A 15,701-nucleotide genomic window follows, 5' to 3' on the forward strand; every position below is an offset into this window, starting at 1 on the left:
TTATTGAAAGTCATAATGTTATAGCACCTAAATATTAGAATATTAGAGGATATCATTTTCTGACTATCGAAATTCGAAACAGTAAGTTTATGGGAAACAAAGGGATCGATATGATTAACGACCATTAGTCCGATAAACTATATGCCTTAAAATATTTCTGAATAATTATTGATATTACCTTTGAATGTTATACTTATCAATTTTATAACTTTTGTGATTATAGCGTTTAATATTATAGATGTTTAACATTAGAACTATGAAACGTTATACTTAACAAAAATTATGACTATTGATGTTTATGTCTATAAATTATATGGATATCAATTTCTGACTATCGAAATTCGAAACAATAAGTCTATGGGAAACAAAGGGATCCCACTATAGGTACCTGGGGTCCCTTTCTTTCCCATAAAGTTTTAAGTCATCATGTATTGTTTGTCATATTATCGTTAGTCATAAAACTGAAACCGTCTACTTTTCAGGATTTTCGTAAGGTTATTCTATAGATAGGTTAGGTTAGGTTAGGTTTGTTTTATGGCAATCCTGAAAAGTTACGCGTTTCTGTGAAAAACCAATTATGACTAACGAAAATTCGGACAAACAATACATTATGACATAAAACTATTTGGGAAACAATAGAGACCCACTATTAGGGGTCCCTTTCTTTCCCATAAAGTTTTAAGTCATAATGTATTGTTTGTCATATTATCGTTAGTCATAAAACTGAAACCGTTAACTTTTAGGATTTTCGTAAGGTTATTCTATAGATAGGTTAGGTTAGGTTAGGTTTGTTTTATGGCAATCCTAAAAAGTTACGCGTTTCTGAGAAAACCCAATTATGACTAACGAAAATTCGGACAAACAATACATTATGACATAAAACTATTTGGGAAACAATAGAGACCCGTACCTGGGGTCCCTTTCTATCCCATAAAATTTTAAGTCATAATGTATTGTTTGTCATATTATCGTTAGTCATAAAACTGAAACCGTTAACTTTTAGGATTTTCGTAAGGTTATTCTATAGATAGGTTAGGTTAGGTTAGATTTGTTTTATGGCAATCCTGAAAAGTTACGCGTTTCTGAGAAAAACCAATTATGACTAACGAAAATTCGGACAAACAATACATTATGACATAAAACTATTTGGGAAACAATAGAGACCCGTACCTGGGGTCCCTTTCTTTCCCATAAAGTTTTAAGTCATAATGTATTGTTTGTCATATCATCGTTAGTCATAAAACTGAAACCGTTAACTTTTCAGGATTTTCGTAAGGTTATTCTATAGATAGATTAGGTTAGGTTTGTTTCATGGCAATCCTGAAAAGTTACGCGTTTCTGAGAAAAACCAATTATGACTAACGAAAATTCGGACAAACAATACATTATGACATAAAACTATTTGGGAAACAATAGAGACCCGAAAAACATTTATCTACCTACGTATAAAAACATTCATCCCACAAAATATTAAAAGTAAATAAAGTAGTAACGATTTTTTAAAACCCTTAAAAAAAAATTTTTTTTATAATTTCTAGCGCAATTAACCCGTACCTACGTCACTAGGTGTAGGAATGTAGGTATTTAAAACGATACTTTTTCAATATTGGATAGTTTGGTAAGGATAAACTGTGTGATACTCAGAGATGTGATTTGAAATACTTGTATTTAAAATGGAAATAACCTATTTTGTATTTTGTATTTAAATACCTTTTGAAGAAAACTATTTTGTAAAATTAAATAAATGTCATATACTAAGAAAAAGTGACCAAGGCCTCCAGTGCCCCAGGCTGGAATCGAACCAGCGTCCTCTGCTATCGCGGCAGGTGCCTGAACCACTCGGCCACCGGGCCACAGCGACATTAGTCAAATTTTCCAAGTATATGCACTTCCTACTGAAGGCTTGTGGCGCCCCCTGGCCATCTCTAAGGTAGAACAGTATGGTTCGAACCTTCTATCTGGATCATTCTCATGATGATACCGAACGAATACTATGAAGTATTTGAACAAATTAATTGTTCAAATACTTCATAGTATTGATTGGCAGCGCCATCTCTCTCGCTAGCTCGGTATCATCATGAGAATGATCCAGATAGAAGGTTCGAACCATACTGTTCTACCTTAGAGATGGCCAGGGGGCGCCACAAGCCTTCAGTAGGAAGTGCATATACTTGGAAAATTTGACTAATGTCGCTGTGGCCCGGTGGCCGAGTGGTTCAGGCACCTGCCGCGATAGCAGAGGACGCTGGTTCGATTCCAGCCTGGGGCACTGGAGGCCTTGGTAACTTTTTCTTAGTATATGACATTTATTTAATTTTATAATTTATATAGTAGTGTTTCTACTTGATAAAAACAAATTAAAATATTATCTGAAAAATAATTTAATTTGTTCAAATACTTCATAGTAACTATTTTGTATTTTATGTGAAATAGTTTTTGGGACCTATTTTCTATTTGCAAAATACAAAATACTTTATAGTAGCTAATGTAGGTAGGAGTTACATCTCTTCTGATGTTACAATCCTGGCAACTCTCTCATTCTTTTAACATGGAACTGTTGAATCTGTTTAGTAAAGTCGCACATGACCACAAGCGTAGCGAGTGGTTAAAAAAGTGGAATCTAGAGTGTTGCGAGGGTTTCAAGGTACGAGAGGAGAACAAACTTTTCTGCTCTGGTGAAACACAAACGAGACGTTTTCATCACACCAACGAGAGGCATACTAGCTGTAAAACATTACAAATCTAAATTAATGCTTTTAAAAATTGGCCGTTAAAAACCATCACACAATTAGAAATTTGCACTATAGGTAGTAGACTGATTGACACAATGTTTTCAAAGAATAAAGAGAGTCTTTTCAACTCGGAAATTCCGAGTAAACTTTTTAATTCAGACTAGGTATTCACTGTTCAGAGTACCTTTTATCGCAAAGTATTTGTATTTTTAAAAAGTATTTTGAAAATACCTATTTTGTATTTGAAATACAAATTCAAAAACTATTTTGTATTTTGCATTTGAAATAGTATATTAAGGAACTATTTGTATTTTGTATTTAAATACTTTTTAAAAAGTATTTTTCACATCTCTGGTGATACTGATAAGAACAAACGTTGGTAGCGTAGCGGTAAGAGAGAAAGGAAGAATAAGAAGGAAAATATGTGTCTCAAGTCAAGTTACAAATGGCTTAGGTACATACGTCTACCACCAGTTTTTACATTGACATAACGCTCACGTCTACGTAATTTACTTTCTGTACATCTCGCTTGCACTAATATGCGAGTACGAGCGAGATGCATAGAAAGTAAGTTACGTAGACGTGAGCGTAGGTAGGTATATGTCAATGTCAAAACTGATGGTAGACGTACAACTTTCTTGCGCTCGAAGCGACCTTACCTATTCGAAAATATTCGATATTCAAGTCACGTTAGGCTATAAAATCAAAGCGTTTTGCACGAGCACACGTTCCCAAATGCGTGACCTATGTATGATACCAATAATGCGATTAACATCAACTTAGGGGTTGGTGTTATACACTAGGGGTGTCGATTTTCATTTTTTTTTTTTGTAATTCCATAATAAATTGAGATATATTTTTTTCTTTTTTTTTCCTCGAGTAGTCATGAGCAGGTCCATCTTCTGGTGCCAGCTTATCGTTGAATTTTGGGACACGTGGTATAGGAGATAGAAGCCAAGAAGGGGAAGTCTGCATTAGATATTTGGAGGGAGGGGCGCCGAAATCGGCAAAAGGTGAACATCATGCTATTTCTAACACCGTCGCTGCAGCAATTAGTGTTACTTGTAATCAAAAATTGTAATTAAGCATATTTTGCATGGGTTCTTTCGACCGTGTTTAATAACTTTTTGCACAATAATACATTGTTAACCAAGAGATGAAAGTCACTTATTTCAGTCGAGGTAAGTTTTAGCGCCAATAGTCCAAGACTGAAATAGGAACGCAGATAGGGGTATCTGTGTGTCATCAATATATATAAATAAAAACCGTGAAGAAGCATTTCAAGACCATAAATTTTGGGATAATGGCAAAGTAACAACCTATAAAAAGATATCCTATCCAGCTAAAAAGTTGTAGGTGCCTATTCAATGTAATTTAATGTTTTATTTGTTTTGTTATACCTACTTACTTAGCCAAAATTGTTGTTGAAAAGTTGGCGAGTCATGTTCTTTTCGCAGCGACGGACACGGGACGTGACCAACTATTTAAAAAACCGGCCAAGTGCGAGTCGGAGTGCCGAGAGCGGCAACAGAAATACATCATCTGTGAAAATTTCAACTGTCTATCACGGTTCATGACTTACAGCCTGGTGAAAGACAGACAGACAGGCGGACGGACAGCGGAGTCTTAGTAATATGGTATTTTACTGTGGGGCGGTGCTTCAGAGATAAATACCATTTTTGTTCTGCAGAAGAGGGCTATTCGAGCAATATACAAAATGAACCATAGAGACTCACTTAGAGATAAATTTAAGGAAATTGACATAATGACAGTGCACTGTCAATACATTTATGAGAATATTCTGTATGTACATAAAAATATTGTAAATTTTAGGAAAAATTGTGAAATTCATAATATTAATACTAGAAATAAACATAAGCTCGCAGTGCCCTTCACTCGGCTCCATAAAATTAAAAAATCATTCATGGGTAATTGTGTAAGATTTTATAATAAACTTCCAAACCATATTACTGAATTATCTATTAATAAATTTAAGAATTATGTAAAGCGTAAACTTATTTCTAAAGCTTATTATACCACACAAGACTACATGAATGATATTACAACGTGGGATTAATTGTTATTCGAAATGATTATTTATTTATTAGGTATATTTGATTATTGATGAGGAAATGGATATTCCGATGTAATACTATCTACTTCTTTTGTTACTTATGCTTTTTTTTGACATTTAGATTTTATTCTAGAAATTCTAGACTAGTATTTTTTTATACAATCTTTTTAATGTTTGACGATCCTTTTGTGAAATTTTTAGTGTTAAATTTGATATGTATAATAATCCAGTTTTATTATGGCATAATACTAACATCAATAAATTGCTCTGATAATTAGATTAAGATTAATTACGATTCATAAGAGCTTGTTGCTAGGCCTACATGAATAAAGTAAATTTTGTTTGTTTGTTTGTTTGTTAATAGGGTCCCGTTTTTACCCTTCGGGTACGGAACCCTAAAAATAGTCTTTTCTGGGAACATCGTAGAGAGGTGAAAACGTGGTTCTTATTAGTTTCTTACTATCTAAGTAGGTACCAGTGATGAATCGTTATCAGGTATTCATTCGCGTAAGTATTCCATATTACGGCGAGAGAAAATATTAATTGCATTAAAAATTACGCAAGTAAGTTTGTGTATAACCAACACGTTATTTGGCAGAATGGTTTAAAATAAATCTTTAATAAATTAACTATGAAGACCAAGTAACGCCCTAATTCTACTACTTATAAAACTGAGCCCTTTCAGAGCAAGGAGACAAACAAGACAAACAACGATGATTGCCTCCAGCTTAGCTTCTAAGACAATTTTTAGGGTTCCGTACCCAAAGGGTAAAGACGGGACCCTATTAATAAGATTCTGCTGTCCGTCTGTTCGTCCGTCTGTCTGTGACCAGGCTGTAACCGTGATAGCTAGACAGTTGAAATTTTCACAGATGATGTACTTCTGTTGCCGCTATATGTACTAAAAACAAAACAAATTAGATATTTAAGAGGGGCTCCCATACAACAAACGTGATTTTTTGCCGTTTTTTGCGTAATGGTACGGAAGCCTTCGTGCGCGAGTCCGACTCGCACTTAGCCGGTTTTTGTACTCTATTCTTTGCCTCCACGAGTATGCCTAAATACACGTGGCTTGCTCTATTACTGATATTAAAAGAACGATGTCCCTCGGAACTAGTGTTGGTGAAAAATTCGATTCTTATGAGTGAAAAGATCTGTTGTGAGACTTAAGGATAAGACTTTCGAGTATTTTAATTAGGGCGAGCGAAGCGAGCCCTATCACTATTCGACAATCTATGCATTCTTGTGGTACACTTTACGGAAAAACTATCGCACTGTTAGGTTTGAGATTTAACATAGTAATTTATATTCATGTCTAGATGTGTTATCAAGCATAAAAATATCATTATATAAACATAAAAAATAAATAAAAGGGTAAATAATGTGTATTACTACTAACGCCATCTGTTGGACTAATGTTAGTTATTTCTTTTTCTAACAGATGGCGTTAGTAGTGACAAGGTTAAAGGTTGTTCCGTTAATATGCGCTGGGTGGGATCCCTTTGTTTCCCATAAACTTATTGTTTCGAATTTCGATAGTCAGAAATTGATATCCATATAATTTATGGACATAAACATCAATAGTCATAATTTTTGTTAAGTATAACGTTTCATAGTTCTAATGTTAAACATCTATAATAGTAAACGCTATAATCACAAAAGTTATAAAATTGTTGAGTATAACATTCAAAGGTATATCAATAATTATTCAGAAATATTTTAAGGCATATATTTTATCGGACTAATGGTCGTTAATCGTATCGTTTTAATGTCATCTCTTTGTTTCCCATAAACTCACTGTTTCGAATTTCGATAGTCATAAAATGATATCCTCTAATATTCTAATATTTAGGATATTAGAGGATATAATATTAAACATTATGACTTTCAATAATTATGTCAAACAAAGGGCCATTTTTAATGACATCCTTCATATAAAGAAAAATGAAATCTGTTTCCTCAGGTAGGTTCGTTAGTTACCTTGTGTCCCTCAGAGCGGAAATAGGAGCCCCGCGAAGCGGGGCTCCGTCGACTCATTGGCGGGACGAAATGACTTAATAAGCTACATGAAAAATAAGAAATGGCGGGAAATCAGTAAACCAAACAATAAAACATCGGATTCCTCAGGTAGGTTCGTTAGTTACCTTGTGTCCCTCAGAGCGGAAATAGGAGCCCCGCGAAGCGGGGCTCCGTCGACTCGTTGGCGGGATGAAATGGCTTAATAAACTACGTGAAAAATAAGAAATGGAGGGGAAATCAGTAAGCCAAATAAAAAAAATCCCCAGGTACGTAGACAAGCATGCAATTTGATTTGTTTAATTTTATAACTATTGACAATATGACTAATAAAAATTGTGATGGAAAACGTTATGGTCTAAAAAAAATCGGAACTTAAAATTTAGAGAATGCAATAGAGCCCCTACTTATCATTATAATCTGCAATAAAAGACCTTATAACGATTATTGTAACCAAGTTTATTGCCTTCAATATTATGTAATGGTATACCTTCTGGACTTTGAATATTATGAGTAACAAATTTTATGACTAACAATAATAGTGACCTGCAAAAATCGGAACTGCAATTTATATTGTTAAAATTTATGACTATTGACAATATGACTAATAAAAATTATGATGGAAAACGTTATGGATTGAATAAATCGGAACAAAAAAATTATGGGAACCAATAGAGACCCGCGCTGGGTTTTTGTGGCTCAATATAATTGGGTATTTGACTATACTAGTCAAATGAGTTTCTTTTTTCGAACTGTTAAAACGATTTGCTACTATGGAATTTATATAAAACACTAGCATGTGACGTCACAAGCAAATTACCTACTCTTTATAGTTGTTATCGGGTTTTATAATAGAAATTGTGACTAAAAATAACTGCTATTTACGTTTCTCTATTAATCTTCTGGTGCTTTATTTCTTGCATGGTGTAAAATAATTTATCTTAAGTACAGTCAAATACCCTATTAGTAGGTAATCATAATTAATTATGGGTGAAATTTAATACGTGACTATATATTTTTACACGACTGCCCAAACAAAAAGAGTGTATTGTTTTCAGCGTTCATGTTTGTATGTATGTGAGTTTCTTTATTCCACCTTAACTTCTGAATGCCTTAACCGATTTAGACGTATGATACATCATTAGAATCCTTACGTCATCCCGGGTAACATAGGCTATGTGACGTCATTATAAAAACAATATGGCGGACTTAATACGCCATATTACGCAACCTTTAGAAAAAAATATCGTGCAAACCTATCGAGTAGGGTATCAAAATGAAGGGCTTTGAAAGCCGATTGATACTATATATGCAACATGTGGGTTTAAGTTTCATTTTGAGAAAGTGAGAATTGACAAAATATGTTAAGAGAAGGTAATCTCATAAAACCAAATATTATTATTGAATGGGATACTAATTAAAATAAAAGGAAAGGGTTTGATCGCTGATCATAAAACAATATAATTATATTATATTAGGTAGGTACATACTACTCATAGTTTTTAAAACATGTTCGTAATTGCGCTTATGGAATCGAAAAGTTTAAAATATAACTTCTATTTATTAATCGATACGATACAGAGTCCGTCTAAGCTAACTCTGCACCGACTTTGGCAGAACAAATCGTGAAAGTATCATTATAACCGTATGGTTTGATTTAATTTTAACATTTATGATGATGATGACATTTTTTTTTAAGGCCGAAGGGTGAGCTCCACGTAGGGCCTACGGCTCAGAGCGTAAGAAAGATGTGCGCTTCCTGCAACTTGTCCAAGTATATGCACTCGGTCCAAAGCCAGGCGCCAAAGACGCCCCCACACTAAAAGGGTCAGGCGTAGCCCGACGTACGTGACACGCTATACGCTTACCAAAGCCGGGCGCCTTTGGCGCCCTCATACTCAAAGCATCGGCCGTAGCCCGACATACGTGGCGCGTTGTACGCGTTCCAAAGCCGGGCGCCTTCGGCGCCCTCATACTAAAAGAGTCGGGCGTAGCCCGACGTACATACGTGGCGCACTGCGCGCGGTCCAAGGCCAGGCGACTTCTACTTTCTCATACTAAAAGTGTCGGGCGTAGTCCGACGTACGTGACACGCTGTACGCATACCAAAGCCGGGCACCTTCAAATCTCTCATATTAAAAGTATTGGGTGTAGCGTGACACGCTGTATGATTACCAAAGCCGGCCTCATACTCAAAGCGTCGGGCGTAGCCCGACGTACGTGGCGCGCTGTACGCGTTCCAAAGCCGGGCGCCTTCGGCGCCCTCATACTAAAAGAGTCGGGCGTAGCCCGACGTACGTGGCGCGCTGCGCGCGGTCCAAAGCCAGGCGACTTCTACTTTCTCATACTAAAAGTGTCGGGCGCCGAAGGCGCCCTCTTACTCAAAGCGTCGGGCGTGTACGAGGCGCGTTATACGCGTTCTAAAGCCGGGCGCCTTAGGCGCCCTAATGGTAAAAGAGTCGGATGTAGCCCGACGTACGTGGCGCGCTGCACTCGGTCCAAAGCCAGGCGCCTTCGACTCTCTCATACTAAGTGTCGGGCGTAGGCCCACATACGTGACACGCTGTACCCTTACCAAGACGCCTTCAGTGTTCTCTTGCTCAAAGAGTCGGGCGTAGTCCGACGTACGTGATACGCTGTACGCATACCAAAGCCGGGCGCCTTCGGCGCCCTCACACTTAAAGGTTCTGGCGTAGCCCGATGTACGTGGTGCGCTGCAAGCGGTCCAAAGCCAGGCGCCTTCGACTCTCTCATATTAAAAGTATCGGGCGTAGCGTGACACGCTGTATGATTACCAAAGCCGGCCTCATACTCAAAGCGTCGGGCGTAGCCCGACGTACGTGGCGCGCTGCACGCGGTCCAAAGCCAGTCCCCTCAACATTCTCATACTAAAAGTGTCGGGCGTAGCCCGACGTACGTGACACGCTGTACGCTTACCTAAGCCGGGCGCCTTCGGCGCCCTCATACTCAAAGCGTCGGGCGTGTACGAGGCGCGTTGTACGCGTTCTAAAGCCGGGCGCCTTCGGCGCCCTAATGGTAAAAGAGTCGGATGTAGCCCGACGTACGTGGCGCGCTGCACTCGGTCCAAAGCCAGGCGCCTTTGACTCTCTCATACTAAGTGGTGGGCGTAGGCCCACATACGTGACACGCTGTACCCTTACCAAGACGCCTTCAGTGCCCTCTTGCTCAAAGCGTCGGGCGTAGTCCGACGTTCGTGGCGCACTGTACGCGTTCCAAAGTAGTCGGGCGTAGCCCGATATATGCGGCGCTCTGCGTGCCTTTCTGTACTGAGGACGCCCTCGCAAAAGTAATATAAAGTGACTTCAAATGATTATTAACGAAATCATGACCCCAAAATTAATTAAATAAATAAATAATTAAAAAACACGACTGCGAAAAAGCGAACTGAAAAGATAAAAATATTTTTTAGTTGTGTTAGTTACTCAACTTAATGAATGTAAAAATTCTAAAAAGTATAAAATAAAATAAATTAATTAAAAATTAAAAAACACGACTGCGAAAAAGCGAACTGAAAAGACAAAAATAATTTTTAGTTGTGTTAGTTACTCAACTTAATGAATGTAAAAAAATATTAGAATATGAGTGTTTAGTGAAGGTTATAAACAACAAACGCAAAAGTTTTATGCTCATTTAGGATCGTGACTGTACCTGTGTATTTTATTTCAATTGCAGTCGGGGACCTTGATGTATTGACATTTTCCCATTTAAAAGGCTGCAATTGAAATAAAATACACAGGTACAGTCGAGATCCTAAATGAGCATAAAACTTTTGCGTTTGTTGTTTATAACCTTCACTAAACACTCATATTCTAATAATTTTTTACATTCATTAAGTTGAGTAACTAACACAACTAAAAATTATTTTTGTCTTTTCAGTTCGCTTTTTCGCAGTCGTGTTTTTTAATTTTTAATTAATTTATTTTATTTGATTGAATCGATAATCGTTTTTACTTCTATGGCGGTTAAAATCACACGTGATTGATTTCGAAATTGCGGCAGTAATGCAGTTGGCAGTAATATCGCAGTCGGCAGCAGTATTGCAGCCCGATATTACTGTCTTACCGTTTCAAATGCCAAAATCGATTTCGCTGCCAGGGTTTTTGACATTCGAGGCAATAATGTAGTCGGCAGTAATATTGCAGTCAGCAGCAGTATTGTAGCGCGCATATGTCGAAATCGATATCGCTGCCAGGATTTATTTATTTTATTTGCGGTAGTAATGCAGTCGGCAGTAATATCGCTGTTGGCAGCAGTATTGCAGGGCGATAGTACTGCCTTACTGTTTCAAATGCCAAAATCGATGTCGCTGCCAGGGTTTTTGACATTTGCGGTAGTAATGCAGTCGGCAGTAATGTCGCAGTCGGCAGCAGTATTGCAGCGCGATATTACTGCCTTACTGTTTCAAAAGACAAAATCGTTGTCACTGCCAGGGTTTATGACATTTGCGACAGTAATGTAGTCTGCAGTAATATTGCAGTCGGTAGCAGTATTGCAGCGCGCAAATGACAGGCGCAGCCAGGATTTTTGATATTTGCGGTAGTAATGCAGTCGGCAGTAATATCGCTGTTGGCAGCAGTATTGCAGGGCGATAGTACTGCCTTACTGTTTCAAATGCCAAAATCGATGTCGCTGCCAGGGTTTTTGACATTTGCAGTAGTAATGCAGTCGGCAGCAGTATTGTAGCGCCTTACTGTTTCAAAAGACAAAATCGATGTCACTGCCAGTGTTTATGATATTTGCGACAGTAATGTAGTCTGCAGTAATATTGCAATCGGCAGCAGTATTGCAGCGCGACATTACTACCTTACTGTTGCAAATGTCAAAATTGATGTCGCTGACAGTATTATTGACATTTGCAGTAATATAGTCGGCACTAATATCGCAGTCGGCAGCAGTATTGCAGCGCGATATTACTGCCTCATCGTTTCAAATGTCGAAATCGATATCGCTTTCCACTCTGGACGACCGGCTAAAGCAAGACAGAGGCAGAGGGCCCTTTTTATCCACCCTTCTATCGGGTGGCAGAACTTCCCACTTCCCAGGAGCCGTGGGAATGTTTCTTCCCAACAGCTCTCCACAAGCTGCCCTGCGTTGACTGATTGTACTGGTCCATCAGCAAGCGATGGGGTTGTCACATCGCTACGCTCATATTCATGTCTACCGGTCAAGAAGCTATAGGTGTTGCGGACATTTGTAAGGCTTGCTCGGAGTTTAAGCCAACACGTGAGGCCCTTTTGGCATTTTAATGAGATGTAGTAGTAGTAGTAGTAGTAGTAGTAGTAAAACACTTTATTGTACAAAAAGAAACATAAGATAAGACATGAAAAAACACACAAAGTTTTATAGTACAAAGGCGAACGTATCCCTTTCAGGGATCTCTTCCAGTTAACCTTTGAGCAATTGAGGGAGAATTGGAGAACGGTAGACATAAAAGCTGTACTAAACGGTATAAAAATATGAGAAGTTTTGGATACATCAAGATATAGATGGTTCCCTTATAATAGATTAAACCTACGTAATGTTAAACACTCAAGTATTGAAATGTAGGAAACAAGAATATATTCGCATGAGGAATTTAATATAAGTTTCTATTGATATAATATAATACAAACACTCTCGATATAATATAATACAAAATGATTTGGGGTATTAATTATTTATAGAAGCCCTTATATCATATCATATCATTTTTAGAGTTCTGTACCTCAAAAGGAAAAAAACGGAACCCTTATAGGATCACTTTTGTTGTCCGTCCGTCTGTCTACTAAGACCTTTTATCTCGGGAACGCGTGGATGTATCGAGTTGAAATTAAAAGCATAACTTAGGTCCTAAAAGCTGTGAAAAATTTAAACTTCTAAGAGATCTAAGTGATCGGAAAAAAAGATACGGCCGTTTATGCCGCAAAAAATGTATATTTCGAAAATCTCAAAGGAATCAAAATGTACCTATAAAGGGGCCCACTGACGGACTTCGCCGGAAGATATCAGCCGGCCAGTTAAACGTAAAATTTGACAGCTCCGAACAACTGACAGGTTGATATCGTCCGGCGAACTGGTAATCTGTGGGCCCCCTTAAGTATGGTAATTCCCGTTGATCTAGAATTTCTAGAACTATGAAATTTGGCAAGTAATATCGTCACTACAAATACTGGGAAAATATTTGAAAACAATTTTTTTTGTAAATAAATTAATAAATACGTTAAATTTGTACGGGACCCTCGGCGGGGAGTCCGACTCGCACTTGTCCGGTTTTTTTAAGATGAATCTCTTATTAAAAACTACCTTAGTAATAACTATATAGGTAGAAAAATTCCGCGAGCCCTTACAAAGCTCTGCTTTTTGCTAGTAATTCCTATACTTTTCAAGCTGTTCGACTTTGGAATTCTCTGCCTCTTGATCTTGACCTAAGGTGCGCTCAGTCTCCTAACTCTTTTAAGAGACTACTTAAACTCCATTTCTTATCTCTTCCTTAATACTTTTATCTGGTTACTCTTTCTCTATGGCTGGCACTGCTATATTATATTATATTACTTATATAATATATGTATTTATTTATGTATGTATATAAAGTATGTTTATGTATTTTTATTTGCACGGTAATTTGTCTGTTTTCGATGTATTTAGTGATAGGTTTCTTTCATTGCATTTGCAACACCTACTGATATATGATATGTACATTTATTAATTTCCGCTACCCAAAGGTTGGCTGGAAGAGATCGCTTTTTAGCGATAAGACCGCCTGTTGTTTACCTCTGCTTGTATTTCTGTTTTCTTTTATTGAGGTGTGCAATAAAGAGTATTTGTATTGTATTGTATTGTATTTTAGTTGTAGAGTAATTTCGGATTGGTATAATGAAACGTAGTGGCTCAAAAATATTATAAAAATTTTGAGTCTTCGAAGTTCGAACCAAATTTAATAAGAATCGAGCCACCTAAGACAATTTTTATTAAGTTTTTAGTTTAAGTTTTCCCTTTATTATGTTTACCTTAATTTCGTTATTCATGTATAAGTGTAGACGAGAGGCGGCTTGAAAAATTTTTGAGTAATTTTTTGTCACAAAGTTTCTAAGTTTTTAAAAAGTTTGAAAGAACTCGAGCAGCATTTTTATGGCTCCGAGTCTAAAAACTGACTCAAGTCTTTGAGGTGAAGACTCCTAAGACTTGAGTAGTTACCAACACTACTCAAAGCCCTCAAATAGCGGAGTGACTGTGATATATTTGATAAGCCCAGGGGCTTATTGTTTGATACGCCATTGTTCCATTTTATGTCGAATTCCCTCAGTAAAATCCGGCGGACTAATAGACGCCGAGTCAAACCAATCACACTCTTGTGTGAGTTGTCATGCGGTTCAAATTGGACTAATTGCTTTTTGGTATTAAGATAAATCTGTTTGACTGACGTTAGGTATTGCATCAGGGGACAGTTGGGTTTCGGATTTCTATTTAGCATAATTATTCAGCACATGGACGTCAATTTGCGGTCTGTTCCAATATTTAACAACTAGTTTGGTGGTAGATTTAATTCCTATCAGTATTTTCCAAAATTTCTGTCAAGCATACTTTCCGCGCAATATTTTTTTCTCTGCACTTTCATCACAAATTAATTCTCACAAATATTTACCTACAGTCGGAACAACGTAAGTCTGCATGGCATTTGCAATAATCTATAGTGTGGAAATACAGGAATGTAAAATTTATATAAAAATATGACGTTTACAATGATTACTTCCACACTTGGGTTCTGTCAAATCCGGTGCAGTGTTTGTCAAGGCGGACTGTAACTCTTGAATCATTTGAAAAATAAAACAAAAGTAAATATTGTAGATAAATAGTTTATTAAAATTACACAGGCGTAATATCCTTCAGTCACAAGTTTGGCAGTGTCACCACCAAATTAATCGATTATTATATACTTACAATCATTCATTGCTTGTTATATTAGTCCCGGAGACCTAAGTTTATACAAGCAACACAGGCGTACGAAAACTATAAAATTTACTTATACTTTTTAATATGGATTCTAGTAGATACTACTCTAGTAGATACTCTACATCAGCGGTCGGCAACATGCGGCCCGCGGCCCGCATGCGGCCCGCGAACCTCTCACTTGCGGCCCGCGAGCCTTTCTGGCTATTTTGTATGTAATATTGACAAACGACAATGTCTGATAAAGTCATAAATATTAACTAAGTGCGGCCCGCGTCAACTTCGGTAACTACTATTTGGCCCTTGGCTGCAAAAAGGTTGCCGACCGCTGCTCTACATAGTAGATACAGAACAGCGCTACCAGAAAACCAGAAAATTGAGAAATACCCACAAGGAAAAATTTCAGAAACTTCTCATATTTTTGTTAGATCGAAACTTTCCATTTTCAAAATGAGTTTCCTTTATTTCCTGTGAAATTATCCTGACATTTCCGAGATCTTTTCCAACTTTTTGGAAAGTTGGAAGAGTGACTGCCCAAACAAAAAGAGTGTATTGTTTTCAGCGTTCATGTTTGTATGTATGTGAGTTTCTTTATTCCACCTTAACTTCTGAATGCCTTAACCGATTTAGACGTATGATACATCATTAGAATCCTTACGTCATCCCGGGTAACATAGGCTATGTGACGTCATTATAAAAACAATATGGCGGACTTAATACGCCATATTACGCAACCTTTAGAAAAAAATATCGTGCAAACCTATCGAGTAGGGTATCAAAATGAAGGGCTGAAAGCCGATTGATACTATATATGCAACATGTGGGTTTAAGTTTCATTTTGAGAAAGTAAGAATTGACAAAATATGTTAAGAGAAGCTAATCTCATAAAACCAAATATTATTATTGAACGGATACTTATTAAAATAAAAGGA

This window comes from Cydia splendana, chromosome 11 (genome assembly GCF_910591565.1).
Source record: "Cydia splendana chromosome 11, ilCydSple1.2, whole genome shotgun sequence".
NCBI lineage: Eukaryota > Metazoa > Arthropoda > Insecta > Lepidoptera > Tortricidae > Cydia > Cydia splendana.